Here is a 20,673-nt window from a genome sequence, read left to right on the forward strand (position 1 = left end):
AAGCCACACCTCCCAGACCTAACCAACCCCTAATAAGAAACGGACTCCAGATTGGATTAAATCGGCCACAGCAGCTGTTTTATTAACATAAAATATACATATATACTTAACCTTTATTTAATACCATAACATATGTATAACATATACTATATCAAATAACGGTGGAGGTCTTTAAAGCCCAAAACAAAAGAGTTACCCTGCCACGATGAGCCTTCTTGCCTCCAGCCGTTGAGCGCCAGCTCAGAGGCACCACTGATGGCCCCCAAAATTCTGCCACAACTGACCGCCAACCATAGGAGTCCAGCCCCAACCGTGGAGCCCTCCCATCCTCCCCACCTGAGAATCTCATCAACTCCAAGGACCTCCCACCGCCACAGCCGCCGTGACAAATTGCAAAACCAGCATCACCCAGCCCCACAAACCCTGCACCACTGCTTAACTTGGACCCCTCCTTCCTCAAACGTTATGAAGAAACCTCCTTAAAACAGGGTGGGTGGGTTAGACTTCTTGTTTTCTCACCAAAATGGCCATTTTCTTCTCCAATCCTGCCTATTTAACCCCCCAATACCCGCCCCCTTAAATTGAACTGGCCAATCCCTAACCCCTGGGGTCTCCCTGAACCAATTCATGAAAGCCTCCCCTAAAGGCTCCCGCCCCCGGTCCGGCCATTACTTGACTGAGGTATTAGTTACCTTCCGCTCGACCCCTCCACTACTTAACTTACCTTCTACATCAGCCCCACCCATTCCTCCTCAAACCACACCTCCTGGACCTAACCAACCCCTAATAAGACACGGACACCAGATTGGATTCAATCGGACACAGCAACCATTTTATTAACATAAAATATACATATATACTTAAACTTTATTTAATACCATAAATTAACATATGTAACATATGTATACATATACTTATCAAATAACGGGGGAGGTCCTTTAAGCCCCAAACAAAAGAGTTACCCCGCTGGGGTGAGCCATCTTGCCTCCAGCCGTTGAGCGCCAGCTCAGAGGCACCACTGATGGCTCCCAAAATTCAGCCACAACCGACCGCAAACCATGGGAGTCCAGCCACCCAACCGTGGAGCCCTTCCATCCTCCCTACCTGAGAATCTGACCAACTCCAATGACCTCCCACCGCCACAACCGCGCAGGATTGACATGCAGCCTGCGCGTCCCTCCACACCTGTAAAGCAGTCTCAATGCCATCCTGTAGGGCCAGACACCACATGTCCAGCCCTACTGTATTCAGGTGAATGCCATCAGCCCACCAGAAACTCACAACACCTTTTTCAAGTTCCGCGTGCCTCACCGCAACCGCCCCATTCCTGGCCATAAAGCACCCGATTGCCTGGTTAACCTTCACCCAAGCCCTATTCAAAGCCTCTACCGATTGGGCACCCTGCCACACCTTCTGCGGAACTATATCTGACCAAACAGTCATGAGCCTAGGAAACAACGCCCACAACCTAAGTAAATCAAATTTGATATCCCTCACTAATTACCAAAAAGGCTGTGCCCCCAAATCGTTGCCACCTACATGCAACACCAACACGTCTGGAGCCCTATCTATCTTGACAAACCTGTGAATCTGAGGCAAGACCCTGCCCCACACTATTCCCCTACAACCCAACCATCTTACCACTGCTACTAAACGCGCAAACCCAAGCTGCTGACCATCCGGCTGAACCGCTGCCCGAATGGCTTCCCAGAAGACATATGAGTGTCCTAAAATCCATACTAATGCTATATCCAAACCTGCAACGAGAGAAAACACAAAACACCAAGAAGCAACCCTGATGGAAGTACACTTACCCGAACATCAATTTATTCTTAATATTATTTTTTGTATTAACTATTTTATTACAGCCACTCCGGATGGATATATGACCAAAAACGAATGGATTACCATCTTCCGATTCGTTTTATCACCTCGTCCCCCAACCCCCAACGACTAGCCTCCATTGCAGCCCCAATTTTGAAGGAATGACTAGAATAGCCTGCTTTCCCTACCCCCAACTGAGCCAAACACCTCCTGAAAATTGCTGTAAATTGGAAATGGGAAAGAAAAGAACCATCACCTTGCACCAACAAAGGAGAAACTTCCCCATGTACTTCGGCTCCATACTCCCGCATACAATGTACCGGACACATTGAGCAGCCCGGAATTGTAAACAGCACTACCCTGTGCCCTCTTCCTTCTACATCCGTTTTTTATCTCCTAATAAGAAATTTCACTCGATCTGGCAATATATCCATATCATCCCTAAACAACCCAACCACTCTACTAGTTACAGTTCCCGTAAACGCAATGCCCCAAAAAATGCTAGTGGGAAAGCAAGATGAAACAGACGTAGCTCCCATAACTAACTACAAACCCCTTCCAGCTGTTCCCCCAACCTCAGAAGTAAGGCAAACGACACCGGCCGCCGATCGTCCTCCCCCGCATGCAGCCGACGCCAGCCTTTCAACGCCCTTGCGACTAAAAAAGACTTAGTGAAATCCGTCATTTTGCTAAACTTAAAACCAAAAGCTAACCCCGCAATACAACTGTTCATTTTTGACACTGACCATCCCTCTTCCCTATAATTGCCAATAAACAGCAACAACAATATCTCCAAATCATCATTCCCAACACCCAACCTAGCCCTCCAAGCTTCCCAAGCTTTTCCGTATGTCTTCCACGTACCGGGCGCCAATGATGACCGGATGAGCCCGACTACTCCAGAAGGTCCCATAGGCAACTCGGGCAGTCCAGCCCAACCTCCTCTGCCTCTGGAGCCAGAACATCTGTATTACAGTTGTCGACTCCGGGTACATGCTCCACCACCACCCACTTATTGAGTGACAGACACTCCAATACCAGCCTCCAAAACAGCCATAGCACTAACGGTGAGAAGGCCGACAGACCATTAATTGCCTGAACCACACCCAAATTGTAACAATGGAAACAAACCTTCCTGTTTACGGAAATCCCCCCACAACCTTACCGCTTTACAATAGGGAAAAGTTCCAATGGTGCCAAATTCTTCACCCAACCTTCTCTTACCCAACTATCTGGCTATCAACCCGCACACCATTGACCTCCGCAGTAAACACCATAACCACAACCCCCTGCCGCATCAGAAAAAAGCTCAAAATCAAACGAATCCACCACTTCATCCATAAAAGGCGAACAACCATTATACCTGAAAATCTGCCCTCAATTCCCGACCTAACCTAATGTAAAGATGTGTTGCCACTATACACGCCATCGTCCCCGCTAACCTTCTACTAAAAATCCTACCCATGGGCATAATCCAGCACGCAAAATTGAGTTTTCCCAGGAGCGACTGAAGCTCACGCAGCTTATCCAGGGGCAACCAACATTCCATCCGAACAAGTATCAATCACTATCCCAAAAAAACTCAATCCCGTTGTCGGACCCACCGTCTTTTCTGTCGCCAGGGGAACCCCAAACTAATTGAACAGCATGCCCAACGTGTGCAGCAACATTGAAAAAACTTTCGAGTCCAGGGGGCCAATACATAGGAAATCATCTAAATAGTAAATGATGGATTTACATGCAGTCGCATCTACTACCGCCCACTCCAGAAATGAGCCGAACGTCTCAAAACACGTGCATGACTGAGAACAACCCATGAAACAAACAACGATCCCCGAACTTCCCCCATCCCAAAAACACCCCAACAGATGCAAACTATCTAGATGCACTAGCAATAACCTAAACGCTGCCTCAATATCCGTCCTCACCAGTAACGCCCCTTCACCGAACTTTCTAACCCACGCCACCGCCTCATCAAATGAGGTATAGACCACTGAACATAAAGCCGGATCAATACCATCATTGACCAACGACCCCTTCGGAAAAGACAGATGATGAATAAGGCGAAAGTTATTCAACTCCTTTTTTGGGACCACCCCAAATGGCGACAAATGCAAATCCACTAGTGGTGGTTCCAAAAACGGACCTCTTTTTTTTTATTTTTCCCGAAATACATCCAGATGCTCTAACACCGAACGCAAATTCTTTTTAACTGACACTGCACCAGACGGAACAAACGGGATCCGAAAACCCCTCCCACAACAAATTTGCAGCCCTCTTATCTGGGTACCTATCAAGATACGGTTCCATCCTTTCCAGATAAACCTGCGTCTCCCCCTTTTCTATTAACATCACCCCCTTTTTGCCTACTTCCACTGAAATACCGCGTGCTTGCTAATATCGCGCCTGTAACCAGTTCGGGAACGTCCGCTGTATATCTATGCTTTTCTTCGACCTGTTACTTACCCTCATCCTTCCTAATTCTATCTAAATTAAACTTTTCCAAGGGGAGAAGGGAAAATATATCTACGTACTCCCCTTTCCGATTCCGTTCCCTCACCTAAACATAGACTTCTCCTTTTGCTTCAGCATCCAACCTCACTGCTTCCTCTTTTCCGGAACCACCCACCTGCGTTTGGACCGACCCCGGGTTTACCCTGTAAACCTAAGATAGCCGCACCTAATCCCCATACCCCACGCCGGCAATTGGGACGCCCCTCCCATGCTCCAACTTGCTAACACTCCCGCTAAACCACCCAACAACTGCCCTATCCCTCTACCCAAATCCGCCTGGGGGCCCCCAACCCCCCCACTACCCGAACTAGCCACCAACTGAGCTAAAGTGCCCCAGAGCATCTCACCTGGCTGCCTGGGTGCTGTGACCCCATCAGCCGTAGATCCCGCCTCCTGCTGTCCAGTCCTCTGCGCTGATCCAGGCGAAATGACCTCCAAGCGATGTCCCCTGGCTGGGCTGAAACCAGGGACGTTGAAGTCGGCATCTTCACTCAGGAGAGGTGGAGCCTACCAACTTCTGCCGCGAAGAAGACTGGGGCCTGACACCTCCTACCACATGGCCTGCGGCAGCCCCGTTTCCACCATCATCCTCGCGCCGAGGGGCCCCTTCCTCTCTCTGTCCTGTAAGGGGAACTGCCGTTCTGCTCCTGCTTCCATGGTGTGGCTGACTGCTGAATGGGGAGACCTGGAATGGTCTCCTCGCGGGCTCCGCCTACTCGCCGGATTCCTTCCACGCCTGGGCACACGGGCTACAAGTATACCCGCCGCCCACAGGCGTGAAGGGTCCTGAGAAGGGATCCGTCTGTGGCGCTGAGCCCGAGGGGGGATAGCTCTGGACTAAGGCGTGCCCATAATGAAGAAGGCTGAGGCGAAGTAGGTGCCTCAGCCGCCCCTCTAATCAACTGCTTCACTTGTTCTTTCAGCCTGGCATGGGCTTTTTTGTGGCACTTTTCTAAGAAGAAAAGTGGCGGAAATAAATTCCAAAGCTATGGCGGTCATCTTACAAAGTAGTTGGAACTCTCCATCGTATAAAAATTCAGTGTTGCCCATACCAGCCAATCAGATTCCAGCTGTCATGTTTTCAGTACAGGTTTGAAACAGAAATTGGGGTTCTGATTGGTTGCTTTGGGAACAATGACAGTAAGTTAGTAAGATTTTTTAAGTTTGTAGCAGAAAATACGTAGCGTAGTCATGAAACAAGTGCTGTATTTACAGTGCAGCCTTTTCTCTCGACAGTTCTGCCACATGTACAAACTATCTGCAGGCATGGAAGTAATTGAATGAAAACATGACATGTCATAGAAAACGCTGACAGGCACTAGAGTGGCAGCCTGGCTGATCCTTATGTCACAGCCATGTCACATTACGTGTTACAAATAACATCTCAATGCTTACCAGCCAAGTAATACTAAGCTTTATCTGATTGTATTGCTCAGCGTATGGTCCCTGTATGGGCCCTTTTTATAACATCTAATGGCCATTTGCTTTACTGTTTGAATAACGTTTAAATGGGTTGGCCCAACTTACATAGTGGCATATCGCCATTTCTGGGACCTGCAGATATCTCTAGAACAAGCTCTCCATTCACTTCTATGAGAGTTCTGGAACAATCCGAGTGTGGGAGCTAAACTATTTCCGAAAGAAGTGAACAAAAACAATGAATAAACACTCGCGCTGCCGTCTGGATAAAATGGAGTGGAGGTGAGCTCACACAAACAAACTATTTCCGAAAGAAGTTAATGGAGAGCGCACGGTGCAAGCAGCTATCTTGGCGCTCCCATAGAAGTGAATGGAGGGTGGCCACTCTTGTGCTGTGTGCCCTTGTTTACTTTGGGGACCCAGTTCTAAAGATGGGGGTGGATCACAGAGGTTGGACTCTCACCTATCAGACATTGGTGGCATGTCCTAGCGATATGCTACCAATGTGTGAGATGGGTCAATCTCTTTAATATCCAGTGAGGTTCATCCATTCCTTTGCATCTGTGAAGGGAGCTATTCATTTAATGAACAGCGCTATGATGCTGAACCCTTGAGCTGGTCAAAGCCAAAACTGGCGATTGCTTATTTCTGCAGAACCTGAGCTAAAACCAGAGAGTCAAAGGGTGAGGGTATCTGTTTTTCCCCTTTAAACTTTGCAAAGTCCCTTAAGCCCCTTTCACACAGGCGAGTATTCCGTGCGGATGCGATGAGTGAGTTGAACGCTTTGCACCCGCACTGAATACCGACCCATTCATTTCTATGGGGCTGTTCACTTGAGCGGTGATTTTCACGCATCACTTGTGCGTCGCGTGAAAATCGCAGCATGCTCTATATTCTGCATTTTTCACGTAACGCAGGCCCCATAGAAATGAAGGGGATTGCGTTAAAAATCGCAAGCATCCGCAAGCAAGTGCGGATGCGGTGCGATTTTCACGCACGGTTGCTAGGAGACGATCGGGATGGAGACCCGATCATTATTATTTTCCTTTATAACATAGTTATAAGGTAAAATAATAGCATTCTGAATACAGAATGCATAGGTAAATAGCGCTGGAGGGGTTAAAAAATAAAAATAATAATTTAACTCACCTTAGTCCACTTGTTCGCGTAGCCCGGCATCTCCTGTCTTCATCTTAGCTTTTTGTAGCAACAAGGACCTTTGGTGACGTCAGTCATCACATGATCCATCACCATGGTAAAAGATCATGTGATGGAACATGTGATGACCGGAGTGACGTCATCACAGGTCCTGTTCATGTAATGAATGCTCACCCCAGGTTCTGTTCAGCAAAGGAGACAGAAGGAGATGCCGGCTACGCGATCAAGTGGACTAAGGTGAGTTAAATCATTTATTTATTTTTTTAACCCCTCCAGCGCTATTTTACTATCCATTCTGTATTCAGAATGCTATTATTTTCCCTTATAACCATGTTATAAGGGGAAATAATACAATCTACAGAACAACGATCCCAAGCCCGAACTTCTGTGAAAAAGTTCGGGTTTGGGAACCAAACATGCGCGATTTTTTTCACGCGAGTGCAAAACGCATTACAATGTTTTGGACTCGCGCAGAAAAATCGCAGGCGTTCCCGTAACGCACCCGCACATTTTCCCGCAACGCCCGTGTGAAAGAGGCCTTATAGTAACTATGGAGGATTTCTAATTTCTCAGTGCATAGATAAAAAGTCCCAAAGTCTTTCAGTACTAGCTGGCTGTGCATGACTCTTTCCACAGTGCACATACAGTGCAATAACATTGCAAATGAACAGGATATATTACAATAAACATATAAAATGCAGTTTAACAATATGAAACAGTATAAGTGCACACAATAGCATAAATCACTGTGCAAGTTAACCTTTTAAAGTGCAATAAAGTAGGGAATTAATGGCTTTGCATAGTAGCAATAGGAGCAAATGTCCACAAACGTCCACAGTCCAAAGTTCCCTTGCTCCAGGGCACTAAACGAGGCATTACAGAATGGTTCAATACTAAACTATGCTGGCTGTGTACATATATAAAACGGTGTTCATCACAACACGAACATACAGTATATTTTGGGGGGAAGAAGGATGCAAAAGCATAGTATACTAAGCTTTTCCATCTTGCATGGTCCAATTTAGTTTTGCCTTCTATCTAGTCATCAATTTCCAAAGTCGAAATCAACAAAATAATAAAAATAACTGCTGAACTAGACAATGTAACTTCAGAAGTCATCATTCTTCGTAAGGTATTGGATTCACTCTGGCAACACATAATCAATATACACCACCATCCTTCTGGAGTGCAGCTTGTGACACCACCAAGCTCCTGAGAAGTATATTAAGCATGCTTAGTATTCATGCCTCTAGTTTTTTTTTTCAGTTTCTTGCCATTCCACTTTTGCTATGGGATCGAAACCACAAGGTTGAAAAACAGAAAGTGATCTTGTGCTATATGTGGTATTATGCAGAAAAGGGATATTTGGAAAGTGATACCTGCTGGTCTGAACAGAAATGTTCTCAATTGTCAGACATGCCCCCATACAGGCTTAGGAGCATTACAACATCAGCTTCCAGTTGATATGTTGTCTGGGAGGACTTTGGGTTCCCAGTGCTTTCTAGAACACACAAACGTGTTAAAGGGGTTATCCCATGACTAATGTAAAAAAATAAATCAGAGATCATATAGTACATGACAGTCTCAAGCTGACAGCTCAAGGGGAGTGTCTTTACTACTGCAGCTCAGGAGGCGTGTCCATGCTCTCCCTATCACAGCTCAGGAGACAGTTTAAGGATGAAACTGAGCATGTGCGGCCTTCTCAGTGAGCAGGACAAAGAAATAAGAAAAAGAACAAACAGCAGGTGGCGCTGTACAGATACATTTTATTGAATAACAGAGTGGCTGTGCTAAATTTTTAATTACATGCAATTTCAAAAGAATTCAGATCCAGGTGCTGGTTTAAAAACTGTAGAATATTTTTTTGTGGGACAACCCCTTTAACAAGCTTCCCATAAAATAGCGTTGGAAGCAGTTAGTACAAAGAAGTCAGACCACTCAAAACAATGTTGCGTCAGAGAATTTCAATGCAGTTCTGGCTCTGCCATCTCATACATTTAATAATGACATTTTCTGACCTGTTTAACATGTGAGACATGACATAGCTACAATATAAAGAATGCAAAGGCAGCCCCACCAGGAAAGGCCCGTCTACCACATGAAAATACATCAGTATTAACAATGGCACATAGTTGCTGGTGGTCATGTTACAAGTTTTGCACTAGGATCAAGGATCTTCAAATTATGTCTGCAATGTCAGAAGATGGGTTTTCCTTTGTCTGCATTTTCACTTTAGACTGGTTTTAAACAGTCTGCAGTCTTTTTTTTTTGCCATTTTGCTTTTTAATCATTATTTTGCTGCTTTTTTCATGCCTTTCTAAAATTGGACAATAAAAAATGAGAAATGCTAAAGAAAACTGCTAAACCATGGTAAAAAATACAAACTTTAAAAATGCAAGGCATTTCTTACCACCAAAACCGCTCCAAATAAAAAAATGCGAATGAAGCTTTTTTGTTGGTTCAAAAAATGCAGCATTTTGCAGCATTTTCGTAGTTTTTTTTCTTTGTCAGAAAACTCTGCAGCTAGATGTTAGTTGTAAGCCAATAGGTGAGTATAAAATGGACTGTAAAATTTTGGGCTTCTTCTTCATTTATGGTTCCCATGTTTTATTTTTTACAAAATGCGGCGTGCTCTTGGTGATGTGTTTTTTATGTGTTTTCCCGTGGCTTTCTCTATGAGAATTTGAAAAGTACTCTCTCTTACAAAGAAGAGCTATATCCTAAATTTCATAGTTGCTATGGGTTACAGTTTTACCATGCTGCGGTGGCCATTCCATGAAGTTGAACTGTTGTAGTGTTAGGGCTCATTTAGATGAGCAATGTGTTCCTGATCCCATAAACAGATGGATGACGTCTGTGATCTTTTCTCATGGACCCATTCACTTGAAATAGGCAAATCCTACATGACAATCGGACCATAGTAGTGAATGCGGCAACTTACTCTGTAGAAACCAATGGTCCATACAGAACATCAGACATGGGAATTGGCCCATTGACTATATTGTGTCAGGGTTCAGTCCATGCGCTGTCCATTCTTTGCTCGGTCGGCATATGGACAAGAGTATCACTTGTCTGATTAAGCCTTTACGTGAGTGTTGCTATGCCTTTACCTGCTTGCTATTTATATATTGCACTATATCTCCCTGCACTTTAAAAGATCCTGTCACCTCCTTTCTTCTGCGCTCATTGATTTCAGCATTCTATCAATCAGCTGCTAATGTAGAGCGGTTGCCGAGAATTTACATTTTTTATAGATTAATGCTGGCAATGCCCAAGAAGAGTCATGGGCTGCCACCGCTGCTCTAACTGCCCGAACTGCCAATGATCAGCAGTTCTTTCTTTTAGGGATAGGGTCAAATCATGAATAAACCCGACTCTTTGGCAGTATATGACTCATGTCAGTCATAACCTTAAATTCTTAAAGGGGTTGTGTTACTTCAGTAAGTGGCATTTATCATGTAGAGAAAGTTAATACAAGTCACTTACTAATATATTGTTATTATCCATTTTGCTTCCTTTGCGAGCTGGATTGATTTTTCCATCACATTATACACTTCTCGTTTCCATGGTTATGACCACCCTGCAATCCATCAGCAGTGGTCGTACTTGCACACTATAGGAAAAAGCACTAGCCTATGTGCACTTCGATGGTCCCGGCCACCAGAGAGGCTGACACTTTTTCCTATAGTGTGCAAGCACGACCACCACTGCTGGATTGCAGGGTGGTCTGTAACCATGGAAACGAGCGGTGTATAATGTGATGGAAAAATCAATCCAGCCAGCAAAGGAGGCAATATGGATAATAACAATATATTAGTAAGTAGCTTGTATTAACTTTCTCTACATGATAAATGCAACTTACCGAAGTGAGACAACGCCTTTATGTGCTGTACATTCACAGGTGAGTGAAAGACTAGTAAAATCAGTGTGTCTATCAATACTTTACTCGATGGAGGCAGCATGCAGGATGTGCCATGTAGCTTGCAATAGTGTAAGATAGGCATGTTTTATATGTAATCTTATATGTTGCATATGTGCAATACTGTATGCCGCTGAGGAAATACCAGCTAGGTTACCACAAGGTAAAGCACTTTACAAGGGGGTAGATTGTCTTGTGTGCACAGGCTATAGACATAGATGAATAATGGTGGGAAATGTCATAGGTAGTCTGTGACAGCACGTGACTATTCTGTGTTAGTTATATTCCTTGGGCAGGAGATGATGGATGTTGCATATGAGCTGCACTGAAGACATTTGAAGATACTGCACTGTAAATGTGTGTGTTGCAAGCAGCGCTGGTGCTATGCTGCAATGTTACTGGCCAACTGCATGAATATTATTGGATAATATGTGTGGATCCTTTTGATCACCTGAATTAATTTCACTTAATTATTCAGGTCCTGTAGGTCCTGTAGCAGGCAGGGAGATTGAAAAGTAAGCTGGAAAGTTGCTGTTGGAAACAAAGCCAGCAATAGTCATGTGTCTAGCTAGCAAGTGGAGGTGATTAGTACTAATTACAGATGAGCAAAGTTTAAAAAAAATTGTTTCAACAGCTTCGCCAAAGTTTGACAATAAATTCAATTAGTTCAATTACTTCATCACAAATAGTTTTCACTTGTATGGAGCGGGCGCAATGACGGGGAACGGCGATTACGCCGCCCTCTGTCATTTAACCCCTCAGATACCACATTCAACGCTGATCACAACATCTGTGACTCACATTCAGCTGCTCAGGGGTTAAAAAAAAAATCGCTGGTCCTTTGGCGGGCTTTCTTCAATCAAGACGGGAGCGGACAGCCTCTCTGCAAACAAGTGGATGAAGTGAGTGTCATTTTTTTACTTTCAGCCACCATTTTAGGAAAAATTGATTTGTTACCATGGAGTTTTTCCTGAAATTAGATCAAAGTCCACTTCGGATACTTTGATTCGCTTAACACTAATAATAGTCATAAACAACACCTCAAGGTAGAGATAGGGCCAAAGCTAAGTATCACAGGGGAGCTGAGTAGTCTGTGCATACTGGAATCAGCCAAGGCTGCTTCCAGGGTGCTTCAATAGTCAGACTGCTGCCTGCAAGCAACCCTGTGTGAGAGACTGCGTGAAATACCATGCGTCACAAGGTACAGCATACTGCAGGGCTGTTTTCAGATTGTACAGATTGTGCAGTAATATGCTACACGAAGAGAGAGTGGTAGTGATAACTGCAGATTCAACCATGTTCTTTGCTGCCACCCTGAGAATGCAAAAAAACAAAGCGTCGATGCCCAGAGAGCTGATGCAGTGCATGCCGAAGGGAGAGTGAATTGTTGCCTCTTTAAGGCACTGTTATATTTACCTGTTGCCATTAAAGAGACATTGTACCAAATTAGCCATGCCTCAATCTAAGCCTGTGTCATGATTGGGAGACAGTAACCGCTAAGTGTGGGTTCCCACTAGCGTTAGGGATTCTCTTATGGCTTTCTGTTATAACATGGTTATAATGGAAAATAACGGAATTCCCAGACAGAATGCAAAACGGAAGTCTTTAAAAGGCATGGGAAAGAGAAGTCTATGGGAAAGCATAACAGATCCGTCTGGGTCCAGTTATGCAAGAACCAGGCATAACGGGACCCAGACGGATCCGTTTTGATTCACATAGACTTCTATTAGGACAGAGAGCAAACAGAATGCCTTTTAAAGGCTTCCGTTTTGCATTCCGTCATAATACAAGTCTATGGGCAGAAGAACGGATCTGTCCTTCCGTCTTATGGATTCCGTTATTTTCCGTTATAACCATGTTATAATGGAAAGCCATAACGGAATCCCTAACGCTAGTTTGAACACACCCTTAGGCCCCTTTCACATGCATTGCACCCGCACTGAAACCTGACCCATTCATTTCAATGGGGCTGTGTAGATGAGCAATGTTTTTCACGCATCACTTGTGCGTTGCGTGAAAATCGCAGCATGTTCTATATTTTGCGTTTTTCATGCAACGCAGGACCCATAGAAATGAATGGGGCTGCGTAAAAATCGCATAGCATCCGCAAGCAAGTGCGGATGCGATGCGATTTTCACACATGGTTGCTAACGAGACAAGGGATGAGCGACCCGGGTCCCCATTTACTTTATTATTTTCCATTATAACATGTTTTTTTCTCACGCGCATGCAAAGCGCAGACAAAACTAACTGCAATTGCGTGTCTACTTGCACGGGTTTCCCGCAATGCACCCTGAACGCATCCGGCCCTCACCCTCTCTATTCAACCAGGTACTCCTAGTTCAGTTCAATGTAACAACGCTTTTCACTTACAGATCCTTTGCCCCTTTATGGAGAAAATGTATGTTTAATCCTTATGAAAATGAGAAGTTAAGTACATCGAGGGTGGGTGTGAGCCACTCCACACACCTTTGCTCCTCCTGCTTCCTCTACCAGCCTCTCCATCTACCTATTGATTGATGGGGGCAGGTGAGAAGACTATACCGAAACTTGACCACCCTGTCAATGAAGAAGGAAAGGGAGGAGCTGCAAAGGAAGCAGGTGGAGCAAGGGTGTGTGGAGTGGCTTGGGCCCACCATCGGTGGACTTAACCACTAATTTGCACATTGATTAAGGGTACGGCCACATGGTCAGGTTTCTGCATGCAGTTTTAGAAGCCAAAATCCAGCATGGATGATAAAAGGAGAGTATGTATAAAAGGACAGGTATGACTTTAATCTTTTTTTTAATCCACTCCTGGTTTTGGAATCAGGAGACCTGACCATGTCGCTGTACTGATAAACTACTTCAGACAAAGGCAATGGATTGCTAAGTGAACGTTATCATCAGGTACGTATATAAAAGCTCATGGGCCCTGGTGCAAGATTTCATCTTGGGCCCCCCTTCCCTCAGTGCTTTATGTCCAGGGGCAGGGAAGCACATAGCCTATTTGCTGCCTAATGCAAAAATTGAAACGGAACCCTCCTTTCATGCCAAATTCTTGATCTAACCCCTTCTCTCCAGGCAGAGGTGTAAATTTCTATAGTACTGGTGTCTCCTTATGCGGCACAAGGGTCTTTGGGCCCCTCAGGCTCCTGTGCCCAGTAGTGACTGCTACCTCTGCACCCCCTATACCTATGCCCCTGGGTATCATTACATTTCTCTGAACTAGCCTGGTCAAACAGTGAAAGACACAACACAAGAGACTCCCAGTGGGGAAAACTGGTTTATGGCACAACAGTTTATGGAGCACACCATAACAGTGTCATGATTTGCAACTTTTTGAGCTTCGACACTTTTTCAAAGTGGTAAGAAAATGGGAGAGGCTTTGTGGCGGGGTGCAAGGCATCCCATCGATTTACTACAATTTATGCCGGAAACTGGCATAAATTATAGCTGAAATTTACATGCAGTAGCCATAACTCAGTGTAGTGTTGGGTTCAGTTTCTGGCATATGGAAAGCCAGAAAATGTGCTAAATGTATTACAAGGCCTGTGCCTCTTAATATATTTTGCACATTTTATTGTAGCACACTTTTTAATCTAAAAGCACCAGTCTTAGTAAATCTCCTTCAATGTTTTTGGGGAAAAAATACCACTGCCATTTTTGATGCCGTTTTTTGGACCAAAGCCAGAAGTAGATCCAGAAGGAACGAGAGGTATAGCTATTTATTTCATAACTCCCATTCCTTTTGAAACCATTTCCTTTGGATAAAAAAAATAACTGCATCAAAACTCACAGTGGTGTTTTTTTTTTGTTTTTTTTTTGTTTTTTTTTTTAAACTGCATGAAACCACCCTAAATGTAAAGCAGAAAAAAAATTCACCAAGGAAGTGATGTCCATTATGCATATCTATTTTCATGCAAACTTTTTGGATGGACAAAGAGGGACAGTTGCGGCTTTGTGTGTAAGATCCAATCACTGGTCTGAACAGCATTACAGCCTTTTGAGGCCATGTTGAGGCAGAAGTAGGAGGTGTGGTACCTCAAAATAAAAGTAGAGAAAATCCATAAGTTGCCACTAGAACAGCTTTTTTCTTGCACAGGAATACTCCAAATTGTACCAAACAGGGGAGTAGCTATAGGGGAAGCGGCTGCTTTGGGGCCCAAACTCTGAAGGGGCCCACCCAGGAGGAAGACTAAAAGATTTTATTGTCAGGGCCAGCGGCTGTTTGGCCTGGTCTGAGAGAGCGATTTTGACTAGCCACCGGAGTGGGGGTTGCACAAGAGGAGGGTGGTTGCGAGGAAGTTCCCTAGGGGGGTGGCCTCAATAAAAAATTTGCTTTGGGACCCAGTCAACCAAATATTGAATATATATATACACACACATACACTGTATATACACAGTACAGACCAAAAGTTTGGACACACCTTCTCATTCAAAGAGTTTTCTTTATTTTCATGACATGAAAATTGTAGATTCACACTGAAGGCATCAAAACTATGAATTAACGCATGTGGGATTATATACATAACAAAAAAGTGTGAAACAACTGAAAATATATCATATTCTAAGTTTTTCAAAGTAGCCACCTTTTGCTTTGATTACTGCTTTGCACACTCTTGGCATTCTCTTGATGAGCTTCAAGAGGTAGTCACCTGAAATGGTCTTCCAACAGTCTTGAAGGAGTTCCCAGAGATGCTTAGCACTTGTTGGCCCTTTTGCTTTCACTCTGCGGTCCAGCTCACCCCAAACCATCTCGATTGGGTTCAGGTCCGGTGACTGTGTAAGGGCAAATAGCCCTTACACAGCCTGGAGGTGTGTTTGGGGTCATTGTCTGATGGTCCAACTAAACGCAAACCGGATGGAATAGCATGCCGCTGCAAGAAGCTGTGGTAGCCATGCTGGTTCAGTATGCCTTCAATTTTGAATAAATCCCCAACAGTGTCACCAGCAAAGCACCCCCACACCATCACACCTCCTCCTCCATGCTTCACGGTGGGAACCAGGCATGTAGAGTCCATCCGTTCACCTTTTCTGCGTCGCACAAAGACACGGTGGTTGGAACCAAAGATCTAAAATTTGGACTCATCAGACCAAAGCACAGATTTCCACTGGTCTAATGTCCATTCCTTGTGTTCTTTAGCCCAAACAAGTCTCTTCTGCTTGTTGCCTGTCCTTAGCAGTGGTTTCCTAGCAGATATTCTACCATGAAGGCCTGATTCACACAGTCTCCTCTTAACAGTTGTTCTAGAGATGTTTCTGCTGCTAGAACTCTGTGTGGCATTGACCTGGTCTCTAATCTGAGCTGCTGTTAACCTGCGATTTCTGAGGCTGGTGACTCGGATGAACTTATCCTCCGCAGCAGAGGTGACTCTTGGTCTTCCTTTCCTGGGGCGGTCCGCATGTGAGCCAGTTTCTTTGTAGCGCTTGATGGTTTTTGTGACTTGGGGACACTTTCAAAGTTTTCCCAATTTTTCGGACTGACTGACCTTCATTTCTTAAAGTAATGATGGCCACTAGTTTTTCTTTACTTAGCTGCTTTTTTCTTGCCATAATACAAATTCTAACAGTCTATTCAGTAGAACTATCAGCTGTGTATCCACCTGACTTCTCCACAACGCAACTGATGGTCCCAACCCCATTTATAAGGCAAGAAATCCCACTTATTAAACCTGACAGGGCACACCTGTGAAGTGAAAACCATTTCAGGTGACTACCTCTTGAAGCTCATCAAGAGAATGCCAAGAGTGTGCAAAGCAGTAATCAAAGCAAAAGGTGGCTACTTTGAAGAACCTAGAATATGACATATTTTCAGTTAATGAATGTTAATTCATAGTTTTGATGCCTTCAGTGTGAATCTACAATTTTCATAGTCATGAAAATAAAGAAAACTCTTTGAATGAGAAGGTGTGTCCAAACTTTTTGTCTGTACTGTATATATATATATATATATATATATATATATATAGTATAGTATACAGTATATAAAATAATTATATAATAGATATAAATGGGAAGGTCTAATATACAGGTAGGAAACAGATTTGCTTCTGGATCAATTTACAACATTTATTCATGCACATTAATTTCCTGGGTCAAAAAGAGGGACATTTAAGAAGCAAAGAGGGACAGAGGGACTTGCGTCAAAAAGAAATTTGCCCTCCAAAAGAGGGACACTTGGGAGGCATGTTTAATTTTTACCTGTAGATACTGTATGTTACCCAGCACCTGCCTTCTCCATCCTCTGATGTGCTCCATTAACACGTCCCATCCCATGTTCAGAGCTCAGCACAGCTGGAGCACACCGTGTTGAGTATGGCAACCACAGAATTAGTTCAGACATGGAGGAGGCATACAGTACTAAGAATATGGACCACAGACGTCACTTTACTGATAGCGATCCTTAGACTAATTTGCTCACTATGCGGTAGCTCAAGTAATTTACTGAGGAGCCATAACCCTGTGTTGTGGTGTGTTTGTGAAGATTGGATTTGCGACACAGTAATGAGAGGGACGTGAGGTGAAAAGGAGAGTACCATGAATGAAGCAGCCTGCAGGGCTCTGCCCATCAAGCACCCTCCCATTTTTTGTCGCAGACTGGTCTCATTAGGGACCAGAAATGATTGGAAGCTGTGCTCTTTGGAAAGGGAGAGTTAAAACAACGTTCTAATGAGAGCTTTCGCAATCTGCCTTTTTAACACTGTCATTTTCAGATGGTACGGCTTAGAGGGAACAGTAATCAGGGCTCTTGACCCTTTATTCTTTCATGCACATGCCAACAGTCTGCAGTTTGCCCATTCATTTCCGTTGTGTCTGGGACACCTGCCACTGCAACGCTCCGGCTGGCATTGTCTGCCTTTCACTTAGACATGGTGGCAGGAGTGGGTGTGCAGAGGTTTGCTCCCATTATGCCATGTATGAATCAGTAATTCACCATCTGGGCTTCTATTTTGGCAGTTCCTTTACTAACTTTATAAATGCAAGCAGGCAGAGAAACATCACAGGCTCTGGGCTAGAAAGGGTGAAGGCTTTCATTTGGCTGTGTTCAGTCGGGGAGGGACGCTTTGTACTCGCTGAAATGCCATTTTACCCAGTGCTGTGCGGATTAGAATATTTGAATTACAATGTAAATCTTTGCCTCTTGAAGAGGAAGACTTTGCTCTGCATAATGATCCTCACTACTGTGGAGCTGGAGTCACAAGTGAAATAAAAAGATGTAAAAGTGAGATGACATTTTTTGCCCTTTTTTTTAATCTACTATTCTGTATCGTTTGATGGGGTATGTAAAAAATATCAATCAGATGGCGCCTGAGAGGTTTGTGAAAGGACGTTGCTGTATGGATTTTGTGCATCATTGCAAAATGTGTTGTGAATGTCAACCCATAAGCAGAGTGCTGAGCTCTTGGGTTCAGATTTTATCAGGGCAACAGGAGGACCTACGTATCCTCAGGATGGGTCTTCAATATCAGATCAGCAGGGGTCCGATTTCCAGCATCTGCGCGATCAGCTGTTTCAGAAGGCTTTGGCGATCCCCGCCTCTCAGCTCTTAGGATGGCAGGCCATTCATTTAATTGGGACTGAGCTATACATTGGCCATGTGACCAAAGAACATGACAAGCCTATGAAGAGATGCTCACCGGAGCACTGTGGCCTCTACAAACAGCTGCCACCAGACCGCACCAATAAGATATCATTGACCTATCCTGTGGCAAGGTCATTAATATTAGCTGGACTACAATACTCCTAATTTAAATTGTATTTTCATAGTGACAGGTTCCCTTTAATTGTTTGCCTATGAAATTGGATCTGTGCACTAATAGTAATTCAGATTGGGGAAAGGGATTGATGTGATTATAATCTGTGTACAGAGAGCTCCTACATGTAGACATACCCTTCCCAGATATGTGTTATTTGGAGTTGAGAATTCATCCCAAATTTCATATGATTATCAACAGATGAGAGACAGACCCATATGTAATACTGCACTAGAAACTTCCTCCACAAAGAGTATTCCTCCACATGACACTTTTCTGAATGAGACATCCAAGATAGCTAACCAGAGCAATTTTCTTCTCCTTTTTGGAAGGAAAGCTAACTGGCCTTTGACACATTCTCATGGGTGCTCCTTCGTACTATGGAGACCACCTAGTTTATGTAAGGAGTATTGTAGTCCAGCCAACATTGCTCTGCATTTCTGGATAAAATATATGCAGGCTTAGTGTTATTTTCTTTTTGGAAGTAAAGCTAATTTGCATACCTTTCTGGGAAAGATATCAAAATTAGCTTTCCTTCCAAAAAGAGAAGAACACTAAGCCTCTCTTAGCCAGCAGAAGTCAGATGTCCTAATTTTCTTATATTTTTTTCCCCAGACAAGTTTTAGCTAGACTACAATACTTCTCGCGCATACTAAGTGATCTCTCTAATGAGTACCCCCAAGAACCTGACAAAGGCCACTCAACTAACCAGGGCAATATTCACTTGAGACAATCAGTTTCCCATTCCTTTTAGAAATAGAACATTCCTGCATGTCTCATTCAGAGAAGTGTAGTACAGGGACACTCCGTTTCCTTTTGGAAGAGCTGTCTTGCCCATTTATTTTCCAGTGAAGTGTTACATATGGGTCTCTCTTCTAGGACTTTTTTTTTTGCTCTGGTACTAGGAGATCTTATTATGTTATATACAAATTTTCAGAGCAATTGGAACATATTTGATTGTGGTAGGATCACATTTTTTGAAAAATGTGGCCAATAGAGTACAAAACGAAATAAGAAATTGTTTATCTCTCGTGTGTTTGTTTTCACCGCTGTTTCTCTCTATTCAGCATGGCATGTATTGACAGTGGTGGAAAGACACAGCAAATGTGTTACATTAAAGCTGGATTTCATACGTGCATGGAGGCAGATTTGATCTAGCAGTTTATTCTTAGACAAATAAGACAGCAGCATTGCTAAGTATGGTGGTAGTTCCACCTCATCAGAATTTTTTCTGAATATTTTATTTTCATAGGCACACATTGCCACCTAGTGGTCAGTTTTGTAAGTGTTTTATGATTATTTTTTTTCTAACGCCTGTAGAGAAAGTCCCTACATTTATATGCAATCTTTATAAGAAATTTAGAAATGTTCGAGTATTCAATTATATTTCCTCCAATAAATACAAGTAAAAACATTCCTTAAAGAGAGTTCTGCAGTTTGTTTAAACTGATAATCTATCCTCTGGATAGATCATCAGCATCTGATTGGTGGGGGTCCGATACCCGGTACCCCTGACGATCAGCTGTTTGAGAAGGCAGCAACGCCGCGGCCTACTCACTGTTTACCGCAGGCCCAGTGACATCACGACTAGTATCATTAGTATTTCATCATGCGTCGCTATATGGCGATCCTCAGCAATTAGTCACATGTCTTGATAGCGAACATTTGATTGGCTCAGGCTCCTTTTAAATGATAGGTGAATCCCCGATTAGACCACTCCTGCTGACGAAGCTTAGGATGTGAAACGCGCGTTGAGGAATATTGCCACCAGCACTACAGCACTTTAGGTATGTTTTCCGACACATTTCACATAACCTTATCCTTGCCCTTTTTGACTAGAAAAGGGGTTACCCAGTTACAAGCAGCTAGCCTTAGGCATATGATTACTTCATGTTAATTGCATTCTGACCCTCACAATTCCCTGGTGCCCGCTGTTATCATTATATTAATAGTGTCACAGTGGTGTGGATTTTAGGTTCTGATTAGTCATGTTACAATATGGAATAATGAGGCATTTTAAAGTGGCATTAATCTATTGTATTCCCTGCTATTTTGTATCAATTTATATGTTTTAATTATGACATATTAATAAATATTCATAGA

Source organism: Bufo gargarizans, chromosome 3 (genome assembly GCF_014858855.1).
Source record: "Bufo gargarizans isolate SCDJY-AF-19 chromosome 3, ASM1485885v1, whole genome shotgun sequence".
In the NCBI taxonomy this organism is placed as follows: Eukaryota; Metazoa; Chordata; class Amphibia; order Anura; family Bufonidae; genus Bufo; species Bufo gargarizans.